The following is a 17257-nucleotide window of genomic DNA, read 5'->3' as shown; positions in this document are numbered from 1 at the left end:
TTTCGTGCACTTGCAGTACACATTTCCAAAACCAACTTTAACTCTAAATCATACACACTAACAGTGACCATAATACCAAATTTAAGAGTTCAAGCAATATCAGTGCCATTTAGTACCTTTCGTACGCTAGCTGGACGTATCTCCAACACCAAGTTTTTTTCTTAATCCTACCCACCAGCAGTGACCCCAATACCAACATTTCAAGTTACTAGCTTCTTTACCCATAACGGAAGTGTACCAAATTTAGTACTATTCAGTATTTTTCGTGCATTTGTAGTACACATTTCCAAAACAACTTCTTTTTCATGAACCTACCACACACAGGCATCCTAATACAAAATTTCTTGATTCTCGTACCAAATTTCAAGTTTTTAGCTCTATTCGTTTAGTGCCATTATTGAACTTTTCATGACCTAAAAGTTCAAATTTCCAAAAAACCCTTGGGTACATCTATTCTGCACTTCATCAGTGACCTTCATTCCCAATTTCAGAATTCCAACACAAAGTATTTAATTTTTAATACATTTTAGTACTCTTCGTAACCTTTAATACGAATTTCCAAAAACCCAATCTTATCGCCCGCCTACGAACCAATATCGACCTTTGTGTAAAATTTCTAGATTCTAGCTTCGTCCGTTTCGTATGGGCGTTGCTTCCTGGTCGGTCAGTCATAAAATCTCATCCCTTGCTAATTTCCGCGTTAAAAATCCAGGTTTATAGCTTGACATGTCCCTGAGTAATAAATAATCCTAGAGAAATCCTGAATTTGGCTCTACTTGTCCTTGAAACGTTTTTGTTTCGTTTATTTATTTATTTATTTTTTTTTTATTTTAAAAATTCGAAAGCATTTCTGCCAAACATTTTTCTCCACATTTTTCACAAATTTTACCTCTGTCGGGATTTTCAAAGACAAACCCCATTAAAATTGTAGTTTCCATGCAATTTATTTTCATTTATAAACTCCAGAGCCGAACAAATTGATACGAAAACACACATCATTGCATCAATACCCCTATCACTTACCCAAAGCCATTCGAATGATAGCAATTATTTTTGGGAAAATGTAAACTCATTTTAAATTCAATAACACTTCATCGTTTTTAGTTATGGACCGCACGAACCCCTCTTCCCCCCCCCCTCGAAAAAAACCTATGTCAATCAGGCCTTAAATCAGTTCGAGCCAAAAAAAAAAAAATTGGTGGATGCCTATACAAACATTGCAGTGGAAACCATGCACAAAATATATTTTCAACAGCATCCATAAAATATAAAATCGAGCAAATCAAAAAGCCAACCCAAAACCAATACCAGAAAAATAAAACATAAATGGCGATGAATTCGAATGAGAACTCCCGTAGGCAGACTCAGAATCCAGCAACTAACCAAGGACAATTTGAATTTGTTATACCAACAAGTCACTCAGTCAGTCAGACAGTCAACCAACCATCCAGCCATCCAGCCAGAATAGAGAATTTGCCATGGGGGACGCAAAAACAAAATAAACCACTACATTTTTAATAGAACTACAATAACGAAGCTGCTGCTGCATAACCAAAAAAAAATGAAATGGAATATTCACACAGAACATAACAATTTTGAACGGGATGCTCTGCATGGACATAGGACATGGACATGGATTTGTCCATGACGAAGTGAACAACAACAATCCGCAAAAAAGGCACCCAAACGAAAACTATATATGAAATGTAAACTCAAAAGAGGCCATTTCATTAAAAATTTAAAATAGAAGAATAACACTGCTTTGCCGAGCCGAGACAAGTTGAGCTTGTGAATTCAATTAATGTTGGCGCCTAAACGATGGCAATAGAAAAGGGGAAATAAGGGACAGCTAAAATTGTGCTGAGAATATTGCTTATACAAGATATATATATATTGTAACATGTAAAAAAGCTGTAAGTTCGGCCGGGCCGAACTTTTAATACCCTCCACCATTTGGTACAAATTTGGCAATTTCCAAAAAAAATAAAATAAATAAATAAATGAAATAAAAAAAATCCTTTAAAAATTCTGTTAAAATCTTAAAAATACCGAATGTCTATACGACGACGTATACCTGCATTAGCAACTTTTGTTATAAGTTATTACAACATTTAAATGCGAAACTTGAAAAAAAATCGGTGAATAATGTAGCTAAAATCATCAAAATATAGGGAGGTACCATGGGGGTTATAAAACGTGGAGCTGCACAGACAATTTTCTGGCACAGGCTGTAGTATCCATTTCGAACTTCAAATACCAAATTTGAAACAATTCCGGCGAAAAATGTCGCTAAAATCATCAAAATACCGAATATCGGGAGGTATCTTTATATGGGGGCTATACGAAGACGTGGACCTTCACAGACAATTTTTTGTCTTAGGCTGTAGTATTCATTACGAACTTTAGATACCAAATTTAAAACAATTGTGGTGAATAATGTTGCTAAAATCTACAAAATACCGATTCGAGTGCAGGTTTTCGGAAATTCGAACTTCAAGGGTACGAAATCTTCGAAAATTGTACTACACTTCTAATATGGTACCATTTGGTATAATGTGAACGGAAAGAGATAAATTCCTGAAATTTTCTATTAGAATCAAGGTTGGAAAGTAAGCTTGATAGATGAAAAAACTGCAACCAACTTCAGATTGCTGTCATATCAAAGCCACTAGTCCGACAGCTGTTAACATTTTTCCAGTGACACCTCATTATATTGTTTACAAGCGAACAAAAGTGTTTTGGTGAGAATTTTCCAGTTATTCGTGATGGAATTCAAGCGTGATAGTTTGATTTCTTTATTTTTGGCTGGAAAACCACAAGTGGCTATCGTTAGGGCACTCCAGCATTTAAATGTGAATAAATCTTTTGTGTCTCGTACCATCGCCCGTACCGTGATACTGGTAGCGTAGCCCGACGACAAGGAAGTGGATGTGGACTGAAGAAAATAGCAACATCAGCAGAAATGGTGCGAAAAGCGAAGAAGCAACTTGATCGAAACCCGCGTCACAATGGCCGAAAAATGGCTGGAGAGCTGAACATAACTCAATATTGAAAAATGAGCTCGGGGTAAAGACATTAAAATTCCAAAAAGTCCAAGAACTTACACCGCAACATAAAGAAAATTGGCTCAAAAGAGCTAAAGAGTTGCTTCGCTTGGCAGAATAAATGCCGAATATTATTGCGAAAATATTGTGGAGGGTGTATTAAAGCCTTGGGCATACTAACATTTTACCCGCAGACCTGGGACATTTCAAAAATTCTCAGCACCATTGCACTCAGCACGCGCCACCCTAGAATGATTACAAAATGAGGTTTCTCGCTTCATTTCCACCGCACAATGGCCACAAAGATAGTCAGGGTATTATGTCTTTGTGCATTTGTTTGTAACAGGCAAAAGGATAGACCCATAGTTCCTTTTGATGATCTGCATATAATCACTTTCTGAGTTGATTTATTCATGTCCGTCCGTCCACCTGATAGTCAGGGTATTATGTCTTTGTGCATTTGTTTGTAACAGGCAAAAGGATAGACCCATAGTTCCTTTTGATGATCTGCATATAATCACTTTCTGAGTTGATTTATTCATGTCCGTCCGTCCACCTGTCCGTCCGTTCGTTTGTCCATGTATTTTTGTGAACAAAGTACAGGTCGCATTTATTGCCCGATCCAGATGAAATTTTGCGCAAATCATGCGTTTGACCCAAGGACGAACCCTATTGAAATTGGAGAAATTCGGTCAAAATTTAGATATAGCCCCATATATATCTTCGTCCGATTTGCCTTTGATTGTGCACCAAACATCTAATATTTGCCCAAATGGGATGAAATTTGGCACTTACGACCGAATTGACTCTAGAAACTAGTATGTCAAATTTGGTGAAGATCGATTCAGATATAGCTAAAGCTCACATATATATTGTTCATCCGATTTGTTGTATTTGTTACCCACAGCCGTAATATGCACTCCGTAACAACGATATTCAGGGAAATGTATCAAATACAGCTCAGAAAAATCTTTGCCAAATTTTATCGAGATCGGTTAAGATTTGGATATAGCTCCCATATATATCTTTATCCGATTTCAAATTAATTGTGCACCAAATGGGCAATACACGTCCGAATTTAAAAGATACAAATGCTTCGGCATATTTAGTCCTTTGAACATGAAATTATAATTATAATCATAGCGTGTATGATTGAATTCTACCATAAAAACTTTTAATTGTTATGCGGAGCTCTACTAAATTAGCAAAGTGGTGTTGTGTTGTATCATAAAGTCGGCCCCGCCCGGCTTTAAGACTTTCTTTACTGGTTTTTTATTATTTTATAAATGTGCATTATTTATTTTTTATGAATGTGCATTTTGTCAAAAAAAAAAAAAAATTAAACGCCAAGAATATTTGAAAATTAATTTCAAAACTTCATTCTTTTAAATATTATTTTCCAAATCTCTCGATATTTTTTTAATCGATATTTTTTTATATTTTTATATTTTTTTTTTTTTTTTAATCTGTTTACATTCTTGCATTTTAATATTTTTTTCAAATTTTCTAAATTTTATTTTTTTTTTAATATTTCCAAACATGTATCTTTAATTCCCTAAAAAAGAATATGTAATTTTTGTTTTGTATAGAAAAAATAATAGTATTTGTTTCATGAATATTAAAATAGTAAATTAGCATTAAAATCACTTCAGGTTCTTGGAATGGAACATATCTATTCTGTCTCTCTCTCTCTCTCTCTCTCTCTCTCTCTCTAGGGAATCGTTAACAGATTCATTTCCCCTCATTACCAAGTGAATTACTTTGTTGCTCATCTGCCATTCGGTTAGTTTGCCAAAGATAATGTAATCAAGGAGAAATTGTTACTATTTACAAAGCATTTGCCGAGCTGAGCTAAGAAAATGACTGAAATATGTTAATGATTCACGCTAGGATGATGGCCATTGTTGTTGGTGTTGTTACGGGTTTTGTTTGTGTAGCTGGGTTCTTACGACATGACTTGGGCTTTCATTAAATCGGTATTGTTTACGTTAATTGTATTATCCTTTGGCGTTGTAACAGAACGACAAGATGAACAACAACAGCAGCAGCAGCAGCAACAACAACAATGCCATCAACAATCTGTCACAGTTGGTCGCTTGTGTTCGCTGTCATGTTCTGGCTCACTTACAGACACGCACACACACACACCCGCACTCTCACGCTTAGAAGTTGAAGGAGGTGGGTGATAATTAGTGCTGTACAACTATCCAATTTTTAGGAGGAGTCCTCGGTAATTAGGTATTCAGCAGTGTTTATCGTTGATTTTGGGCAAAATTCATTTCATTTCGTTTTGTTGGTTCGTTGCTTTGTTGCGTGTTTCGAATGGGAATGTGTTAATGTTGGCGTTGATAATGAACAGGACAGCCAAGGTCCGGTGAATTGGGAAGGGGGAGGGATTGGAAAAAAGAAATATGATAATGTGATACAATACATATTTGATATGAAATTGTTTAGACATTCCATATTTAAACTGAAAATATAACTCTTCTCCGCACCCTTCCCAATTCCCCCACCAGTGGCTATGCACTTGCCATTGTGCGACTCTTATCTGCCATCCATCCAAATGTATTTAAGAATGTAATATTTTGTATATGCGCATCGACACAATCACTTCTATCTGTTTCGACCCTATCGAATATGTATATCTCGTTCATGATTGCAGTTAAAGCATTTAAATGCTTTTGTGTTGCCTACATTTAGGCATTAACGCAAAATTCACTCCATTGCCTAATTGCCATGGCAGATAAGCTTTACATAAATTACTTTATTATTAATAAAACGTTTTTATTTTTGGGAAAATATAATGACATTAAATCAATGACAGGATCTAAGCAGGATATCGTTCTAATGACAAAGACAATAAGTGCCGGGGGGAAATGTATAATTTATGTAAACACACACATTAGATGGCAAAAGATTTAGTTGTAAAAGATGAAGTGAACTTATTAGGGAAAATATACGTATATGTTCAAAAACAAAAGATTTGAAAATTTAAAAAAAAGAAAGCCAACATTTTAAGAAGTTCCAAAAAAATTCAAAATGTCCACCATTCTAAAAAGTTTTGAATAACTTCAGAAAAAGTTTTGAACTTTTGAGAGAGGGTGGATTGGACCGGTATTGCCCATCTCCGAGCTAGATTTCTTTCAAGAGTTATTGTGTGCACCAGCCAGACATACGGTGCTCCAGCCAGACAGACGGACACTCCTAGATTGATCCCAAATGTCCTGAAACGAATTTCGTCCAAAGAAGTCTAGGATCTAAATGTTATAACGATGAGGCACGTTTTGGCCATATAAAATATAAATGATTATATTATAAAAGGACTTAAAAATATATTTATAAATCAACGATTATATTTAAATTATTTCAAAAATAATCCAGGAATATATAAGGATTTAAGAAAAATTCCAAAATAATTTTAATTTAACAATTTAATTCCATTGAGCTTACGATCTCGTCACTTGAGTAAAAAATTGTTTTTGTCATAGGAGCTATTTTAAAAATAACTCCCGGGGAGAATATCCCAGACAAAAAACAAGGGAACTGATTAGGATTGGTGGCTCTTTCCGAAACCTAGGTATTCCCTGCCATTAACATATTTTTCCACTATTTTTATAAAAAAATAACAACAATAATGGGATTAAGCCTGACTATTTTGCCACAACAAAAAGGCTTAAAAATATTAAACAAAAATATTTGACAAAAAAAATACAAAAATCTTTAAAAATAATTCTAAAAATTTCCAATTAAATCAAAATCTAAAAAATATTTTTGTATCAGGACCTTAAAGAAAAAATTAAAAAATAATATTATAATATTATGGTCTAAAAAAATAAAAAAAAAATCCCCGATTATATCAGGATCAGAAAAATAATAAAAATACACGGTAATATAAGGATTTAACATTTTTTAAACAATCTCCACTATATCAAGATCTTAAAAAATAATTTAAACAAAATGTACATTATATAAGGGCTTAAAAAAATATTTTATAAAAAATAAATACAAAATCTCCGCTTATATAATCGAAAAAAAAATCCTGCAAAAATATTACCTTTATATAAGTATTTATTAAAAATAATTTAAAAGGATCTCAACAAATATTTAAAAAACATTCGTTATTACATTAAGGTCTTTAAAAATAATTTTAAGAAATTCCGAATTTAATCAAGGCCTCAAAAACATTTTAAAAAATCTCCAATTGTATCAGGACCCTAAGAAAAGATTAAAAAATATATCCATAATATCAGGGTCCAAAAAAATAATAAAAAATTAATACGGGGATTATATCAGGATCAGAAAAAAATATTTTTAATAATAAACGTTTATATAGGGATCTAACAGTCTTTTTAAACAATCTCCTTAATATCAGGGTCTTAAAAATAACTTAAAACATTCTCCATTTTATTAGGGTTTTAAGAAAATATTTTTAAAAAAATCTCAAATCTCGTTGAAAAAGATTTAAAAATCCTGCAAAAATATTACCTTTGGATAAGGCTTTAAAAAATAATTAAAAAATATATATATCCATAATATTGGGGTCTAAAAAATTAAAATGAATTCCCGATTATTTCAGGTTAATTCAAAAATGTTTTTAAAACTATATCAGGATCTTATTTTTTTAAATCTCCAATATATCAGATTCTGAAAAAATTATTTAAAAATTGTACATTATATTAGGGTTTTAATATAATATTCAAAAAACCCGAATGCATAAAAAAATGTTTTTAAAATCTGCAAAAATTTTACTGTTCTTTAAGGATTTAAAAAATAATTTAAAAAGACCTTAATAAGTATTTTAAAAAAATCCATGAAAATGCCCGATTTGAAAAAATTATTTTTAATAAATATCCAACTATATCAGAACCTTATAAAAATAATTAAAAACTATATCAAGGTATAAAAAAATTAATAACAAAAATACCCGATTGTATATCAGGATCATAAAAGAAATATTTTGAAAAATATACGTTTATATAATCATCTAACTTTTTTTAAAACAATCTACATTATATCAGGGTCTTAAAAAATAATTTAAAAAAAAATTCTCCATTATATTAAGGCTTTAATAAAATATTTAAAAAATATATATCAAAATATATCAAGGCAATTTTTTCAACACCCTAAAGTATCCCAGATTTTTCGCCCAAATCCCCAAAAGTATGCAATCATTTAAAGAATTAATGAGATTTGAGTTAAAAGCATTTCTAATGAAATCTTTGTCTTCTCTCCATTACCCTGCCTTGTCTCGCATCGCCTCTTAATAATGATAATCCATAAATGTTCCAGAAGTACAAATAAAATCGTCATATTTGGCTCGAAACTAGTTCGAAACAAGACAAATAAAAAGCAAACGAATTCTACAATTTGCCAAATGCTGGCTTTCTTGTTTCGTGGCTGTGCTATGCTGCGCGATTAACAACACCAATAGCAGTAACAACAACAGCAACAAATCCCCTCCAAAAACTAAAACTTTTGCCAAAAAGTAAATGAAGAGCAGAGAGCAAACAAACCGAGAGCATAAAACAAAACCAAAAAAAAAAAAAAAAAAACAAAAAAACAAAACTTTATTGCATAAAGTTTAATATTTTTCGCTTATGTTTATTATTTGAATAGTGTTTTGTCTTCTTCGCCTCCTCCTCCTTCTTATTCCACATCTACTTCTATCTGTCTTTCTGGCATTTGAGGCTATGTATTTAAGCGAAAAAGCATACTTTTCGGCTTCATTTATAGCCGGCGGAGTTCCTCTCAATGATATGCCGCACAAAGTTTGCCTTGGTATCATCACAGCGAGGATAATATTTTTTCCTTTTCTTCGTTTGCGACGATGAGAAGGAAGCTTAGTGCGAATTGCCAAAAACTTATTTTGGGTATTGCTGGCGTTGTTGTTGCATTTTTTTTATGTAAACATTAACAAAATGAGTTTCATTTGGTCTCGTTTTCCATTTTTTCGCGCTTGTCTTCGCCTCGCAACTGAGTGCCAAAGTTAAACTGGAATGAAATGATGAAAACATGATTTAGCTTTGTTTGGAAGTTTGGTGCCTTATTTGAGTTGGATGTTGGAAAACTAGATTTACGGGGCTGCAATGAAAACGGAAGAGTTTTAAATGATTGACATTAAATAATATAATGCGAAAAGAAGAAGTGGAAGGATTTGAAAAACACGCTTGAAAAATATTTAAAAAAAAGATTTGGAAAAGGAGTGGAAAACGTTTAAATATTTAAAAAATGTGTCGAAGGTCTTGAAAAGGGTAAGGAAATAACTGACTGGCTGAGAATCAATGCCTAGACGAAACGGCTGAAGCAAGAATCTTGAAATTTTGGCACGAGGATCAATTTGATGTGTAGCTTGTGATATTGTAAATTTGTACTGAAAAGGTACGAAAAGTACTTAAATTCAAACTAAAATGGTACGGAAAGTATTAAAATGTAGTAAAAATTGAATACTTTATATTGGACAAACGAAATGAGCTAGAATTTTTAAATTTAAAACCAATAAAGAAAATCTTAAAATCGGACAGGGCTGACTTTGTGATACCCTACACCACTTTGCTAATGTTTTTATGGGAGAATTCAATCATAGAAAGGACTAAATATGCCGAAGCATTTGTATTTTTTTAAATTCGGACTTGTATTGCCCATTTGGTGCAAAATTAATTTGAAATCAGATAAAGATATATATACAAGCTATATCTAAATCTGAACCGATCTCGATAAAATTTGGCAAAAATATTTCTGAGCTGTATTTGATATATTAACTTCAATATCGTTGTTACGGAGTGCATATTATGGCTGTGGGTAACAAATACAACAAATCGGATGAACAATATATATGGGAGCTATAGCTACATCTGAACCGATTTCGCCAAATTTTACGTACTAGCTTCTAGACTCAATTCGGTTGCAAGTGCCAAATTTCATCCCATTTGGACAAATATTAGACGTTTGGTGCACAATCAAAGGTAAATCGGACGAAGTTATATATGGGAGCTATATCCAAATCTGAACCGATCTCGATAAAATTTAGCAAATGTATTTCTGAGCTGCATTTGATATATTTCCCCAAATATTGTTGTTACAGAGTGCATATTACGGCTGCGGAGGACAAAAATAACAAATCGGATGAACAATATATATATGAGAGCTATAGCTATATCTGAACCAATTTCGATCAAATTTGGCATACTTATTTTTAGGCCTAATTTGGGTGTTTATGCAAAATTCCATACAATTCGGGCTGATATTACACGTTTGGTGCACAATAAAAGGCAAATCGGACGAAGATATATATGAAAACTATATCTAAATTTTGACCGATTATCTCCAATTTCTAAAGGGTTCGTCCTTGGGCCAAACAAATGATTTGTGCAAAATTTCATCTGGATAGGGTAATAAATGCGAACTGTACTTTGTTTACAAAAATACATGGACAGACGGACAGACGGACGGACGGACGGACATGCATAAATCGACTCAGAATGTGATTCTATGCAGATCATCAAAAGGAACTAGGGGTCTATCTCGTTTCCTTTTGCCTGTTACAAACAAATGCACAAAGACATAATACCCTGACCACCTTGTGGTGTAGGGTATAATAAAAGTCACTGATGGAGTTCAGGATAGATGTACCAAAGGGTTTTAGGAAATTCGAACCTCAAATTTACGAAAACTTCTAAAATGGTACTAAACTTTTAAAATGTTACCATGTTACTTGAAATTTGGTATAAGAATCAAGGTAGGAAAGTAAGTAAATGGTACTAAATTTGGAGCAGTTTGTGACGGATGAACCTGGAATTTTAAAATTTTATATTGAGATCCCTGCTGCTGGTAGGTTTGTGATAAAGAGGTGATTTCGGAAATGTGTACTAGAAGAGCATGAAAAGTACTGAATAGTACGAAATTTTGTACAATTTGATATTGGTTGAACAGATAGTGCTTGAAGTCGGAAATTTAGTATTAAGGTTGCTGTACATGTGTATCCTGGTCATATGGAGGAGATTTCTGAAATGTGTACTATAATTGTACGAAAAGTACTGAATGATACTAAAATTGGTATCAGGCGAAGGGATAAAAAAAAATTGAAAATTAATATTTAGATTACTGATGGTATCTGTGTTTAAGATTAAACGGAGGTTTGGAATTGGTTCCCATATTTTTACGAAAAGTTCTAAGTGGTACTAAATTTGGTAATGGCGGAAGGGATAGAGCTGCAATCCTCAAAATTTTTATTGAGCTCTCTGTTGGTGGTGGGAATTGGGGTATAGGGTTGTTTTTTGAAATATGTACTATAATTGTACGAACGGTACTAAAAGTACTAGCTTTTGTGTTGGGTGAAGGAATAGAGCTGGAATCCCGAAATTTAATATTAAGATCTTTGTTGGTATCTCGTGTTAATATATCTAAGTGGTTTTGGAAATAAGTACTATAAATATACGAAAAGTACTAAATGGTACTATATTTGGTATTGGGTGAAGGGATAGAGATAATATTTTGAAATTTGATATATATATATATAATTTTTAGGTATTTTAAGTTGAGATTCAGAGATTGGTTTAAAAATGCGTCCTATATTTGTACGAAAACTACTAAATCGTACTAAATTTGGTAGTGGCATAAAGAATAAGTCTGGAATCCTCAAAGTTTGTCCTCAGGCCTCTATTGGTATCTGGAATAGAGATATGAGTGTATTTTGGAAATGTGTACATTAATTGTACGAAAAGTACTAAAATTGATATTGGACGAAGGAATAGAGCTGAATTTTGATACAGATGTCACTGTTAGTGTCTGTAGTTAAGATATCGAAGTGTCTTTAGAAAGGTATGCTATATTTGTCCGAAAAGTACTATGTGGTACTAAATTGGGTATTGAGTGAAAGGATAGAGCTAGATTCCCGAAATTTGATATTCAGGTCTCTATTGGTATCTCGCATTGGTTTCGGGAATGTTTAATATAATTGTAGGAAAAGTACTAAATTAAAATCACTTTTGGTGTCCAAAATAGAGAGAGATGTAGATTGTTTTGGAGATGCGTACAAATTGTTGACAAATTGGATAATGGTGGAAATTAAAGAGCTGAAATTTGACAATAAGATCTCTGCTGGTATCTAGAATTGAGATATGGAGCCGTTTTTGAAAATATGTATTCTAGTTGTACGAAAAGTATTAAATGGTACTAAATTTGGTAAACCAAGAATAGAATAGAAATAAAAATCTAAAAATTTATAATTGTATAACTTTTGGCATCTGAGGTTGGGATTTGGATGTATTTTGGAAATGTTTACTTAAAAATTTTCGAAAAATGCGAAACTTGACATTGAGGTCTCTATTGGTATCTGGAATTGAAATATTGGGTGAAGGGATCCTGAAATATGTTATTTAGGTCTCTGTTTGTATCTCAGGGTAAAATATCTAAGAGGTTTTGGAAGTGTGTACTACAAATATATCGATATTACTAAATGGTACAAAATTTGGTATTGGGCTAAGGCATAGAGCTGGAATCCCGATATTTGATATTGTGGTCTCTATTGATATCTGGAATTGAGATATGAAGGTGTTTTTGAAAATGTGTACTATAATTGAACGAAAAGTACTAAGTGGTACCAATTTGGGTATTGAGTGTAGGAATTGGGGTGGTATTCTCAATTTTGATATTGATGTCTCTGATATTGATGGCATTTCCATTTCCTAAAATACCTCTATATATTTTTTGAAATGTGTATTACAATTGTGTGTAAAGTACGCAATAGTACTAAATTGGGTATTTGGTGATGGGATAGAGCTGGAATCCCGAAATTGGATATTGAGGTCTCTGTTGGTATCTGGTGTTGAGATTTGTTGGTGGTTTTGGAAATGCGAACTAAATTTGTTCGAAAAGTACTAATGATACTTATTTTTGATCCCTGTTGGTATTTAGGATTGAGAGATGTAGATTCTTTTACGTACGAAATATTACAAAATTTGGTATTGAATGAAGGAATAGAGCCACTTTTGGTTTCTAGAGTTTACATATGGAGACATTGAAATAGTTTTGCACAAAAAAAATGGATGTGGTTTTATTTACATCTTCCTCGGTAAATTTCAAAATTAAATATTTTGAAGACTTTTGATGTTTTTCCCAAATTTTTCAATGGGAATGTCTGAAAATCTACACAAGTAGTTTCTTCTTAGTACAGCCTATAAAAAAATTGCGTATGCAGGTTCACGTCTTCGTATAGCCCCCATATAACGGCACCTCCCTTTGGATTTTCATTATATTAGAGACATTTTTTTACCGGAATTGTTTCCAGTTTGATGATATTAAAGACAGTTTCGAAATTCGTAATGAATACTACAGCCTATGTATATAAAGGACCAAGTCTTTGTGTAGCCTCCATATAACGATTTTCCTTTGAGTGGCATTTTTCGACGGATTTTTTTTTTTCAATTTTTTCAAGTGGAGATTATAAAAAGTTCGACTCGACCAAGCTTTGCTGCTTTTTTACTTGTTTTTAATATAATCCTGCTTGAAATCATTTCATGCACTTTAAAGCAATGTTATTTGGCACGAGAGTGCGAATGCCTCCATCAAATTAGGTGGAAATCGATTCTGAGTTAAACATACCTCCCATATATATTTTTTCCTGATTCATAATTATAACTGTTCTAAAGATTTAATACCAATTCAAAAAAGGTTTATAATTGGCATCTTTACATAAATTCCCAAATTAATTTTTAGCTTTCATATTTTTAGCTTTCACGAAATTAAAAAAGTCCTTTTTGAAATACTTTTTTTCTAAAATTATTCCTTCCAAAAAAATCTACACAAACTTTAACATAAAACCCCCTTAAAAACATTCCAATGATGTGCCTAAAATTCACACATTATCTGGCCATTAATTTTAATGACCACCAACAGAATTTCAAAATATTTTCTTTGGCCACAAAATTGCAGAAATTCTTTGGAATTTTCATGGCAAGGCCGAAGTTCAAATGCCAGAAAAATAACATTTGTTATGTGACATTAAAATTTTGGGTGTTTTTATGGCCATTACTAGAATTCAACGGCAAGGGGACACGAAGGACAAAGGTTGCGTATTAAAAATTTATTGCGACACTCCTAAACATATGCTGTCGGTTTTCTGCTTTTTCCTGGAACACACAAAAGTCGGCAAATTTTAACTACAGTTTTGTTACTGATTTTATTATTATTTTTATTACTCGGCCAGATATTGTAGATGGTAGACAGGATAGCAGTGGTTTGTGTGGTTTAGGAATTTATTAACACACCAAACAGCTAAAATTGGTAAAGGAAAAAACTATAGCATACTTTGGGGCGTAAGGCATGTCAATGTGTAATGATTTGCATAAATGAGATTTGTTACAGAGTATAATGTCGTATGTAATTGTAGACCTCACTTATAGCAAGGATCTAATGTAAATATCCTCATTAGGCCAATTTTGGCCACGAATTTTATTATCCTATTTCTAAGCCATTTTCAAACTCCTTTCATGGCAGAAAATCAATTTTTTTTATTTGAAATTTGTTCCCAGCAAAAAATCCGTGATACACAATTAGGTGATGCCATTTTATGCTCTACTCAAAAAAGAAATTTGTCACTTCATCATGACTGGCTCCATCGCAAAAAAACCTGGGTTTAGAAAGCATCCTCGTTAGACCACAAAAATGGCATAGCCTGCCAGTCAAAGGTGACCGCATTTGACACAATAAACTCGGAATATTTTCAGCTCTTTTCATTGTTACCTGTCGTCGTTTTTTGCAGTTTCATGTCTCCTCTTCTTTTTTCGCCCGTTTGGTTAGCATCACAGCAAGAATGTTCCACAAAGCATAAACAACAACAACTCGCGGCTATTGTCAATGGAATAGAGGTTAGAATACCAGAGAGAAAAAAACGACGATGACGAGCTATTCAACCACCGCAGGACTTTGGGCAAATTGGCAGTACAAAGAATGTGGTGTGTATTTTTACTCTTAACAACGGCGGCATCTAAACTTATTCAGCCACCAAAAGCCACGGGGGAAAAACAATTTAATTGCCACCACGTAAAGGTGTAATGCACTTTGATGGAAATATTTTGGCCATTCACTGTTGTTTGTTAAATGGCTTTAAATCTTGTGAAACATTTGCAGGTTGGGCGATGAAAAAAAAAAAAAAACTATGGCTGGTGAAAAAAGACGAATAATGTGGGAATTTTTGAAAATATCCTTCTGAATTTCAGGCCTACTTAAAATTGTGATTTTTTTTAAATATTATCCAAGCCCATCAATAATGGTGGATTATCTGAAATACAGTTTCAATTCTTCTTCAGAGAAGGTGAATTTTTTAAAAATAAATTTAAAATAAATTTGGATCTTGAAGTTTACCGAGAAGGATATTAGAGAAACCATTGCACAATGGACCTATATCCGATTTCCTGATCCAACATCAAATTTAGTAACATTTAGTACGCATATCCAAAACAATCTACATATCTCCTTCCAAACATATACAGTGAATCAAAATCACCACCAGATCTCAACCCCAAATACCGAAAGAACCCTCAATATCAAATTTCGGGATTCCAACTCTGTACACTCACTCAATAAAAATTTTATTTACATTTAGTACTTTCCGTATAATTTTAGTACACATTTTCAAATCAATCTCCATATATCAATCCTAGACACCAACAGTTATCTAAATATCATATTCAGAATTTCAGATCTAACAATTCATCCAATACCACATTTTGTAACAATAAGTACTTTTCGTACAACTGTTCCAGATACCAAGAGAGACTTCAATACCAAATTTTAAGAGTCCAGACCTATCCCTTAACCCAATATCAAATTTAGTACTATTAAGTACTTTTCGTTCAAATACAGGACACATTTCCAAACCACCGCCAAATCTTAACCATAGAGTTATCTAAATATTAAATTTCATAATTTTATCTCTATCCCTTCAAACAAGACAAGTTTTAGTACCATTCAGTACTTTTCGTACAATTTTAGCACACATTTCCAAAACCACCTCCTTATCCCAGATAACAACAGAGAATTTAATACCACATTTGAGGATTCTAACACCATCCCTTCACCCAATACCAAATTTAGTACCATTTCGTACGTTTCGTACAAATATAGGACACATTTCCGAACCACTGCCAAATCTCAACCATAGCTACCAATAGTTATCTAAACCAAGACCAAATTTAGTTCAATGTAGTACTTTTCGAGCAATTATGGTACACATTTTCAAAACCATATCCATATCTCAATTCCAGATACCAACAGAGACCTCAATACCAACGTTTAGGATTGTAGCCCTATCCCTTCACCTAATAGCAAATATAGTACCCTTCAGTACTCTGCGCACAATTATAGCACACATTTTAGAAACCACCTCCATATGCCCAGGCTACACAGAAACAGAGACCCTAATACCACATTTCAGATTTCGAGCACTCTCTGCTCACTCAATATCAAATTGTACCAAATATAGAACTATTTTGTACTTTTCATAATACACACTACCAAAGCCGCCTCCATATCTCAAACCCAAACACCATCTCAGACCTCAATATCAAATTTTAGAATTTCAGCCCTATCCCTTCATGCAAGACCAAATTTAGTACCATTTAGTCCGTTTCCTGAAAATATAGTATATATTTCAGAGACCACCTCCACATGTCCAGCCTACACAAGAACAGCAACCTTTATACAAAATTTTAGGTTTCAAGCACAAAATTATACCAAATATAGTACTATTTAGTAATTTTCGTGCACTTGTAGCACACATTTCCAAAACCACTTCTTTACCATAAGCCTACCACCAGCAGGAACTCCAGTTCAAAATTCCAACTTCATCCGTTCACCAAAAACCAAACTATTTAGTACCATTTAGTGCGATTCGCACCCATAGTACACATTTCCAAAACCATTTTTACTGTCCAACCTTGATTTTTATATCAAATTTAAAGTTTTTAGTTCGGATAACACCAAATGGTACCGTTTTAGAAGATTGGTACCATTTTTGAACTTTTTGTAACCTTAAAGTTCAAATTTTCAAAAAGCCTTTAAAACATCTATCCTACACTTCATCAGTGACTTTCATTCCAAATCTCCAAATTCTAGCTCATTCCCAATGAAAGGTATTTAAATTATAGTACATTTTAGTACTTTTGGTACCCATTTAGTACGAATTTTAGTACTTTTCTTTCCCTTTTAGTACGAAT

Source organism: Musca domestica, unplaced genomic scaffold, assembly GCF_030504385.1.
Source record: "Musca domestica strain aabys unplaced genomic scaffold, Musca_domestica.polishedcontigs.V.1.1 59, whole genome shotgun sequence".
NCBI classification, from domain to species: Eukaryota; Metazoa; Arthropoda; class Insecta; order Diptera; family Muscidae; genus Musca; species Musca domestica.
This window is presented reverse-complemented; position numbering follows the sequence as displayed.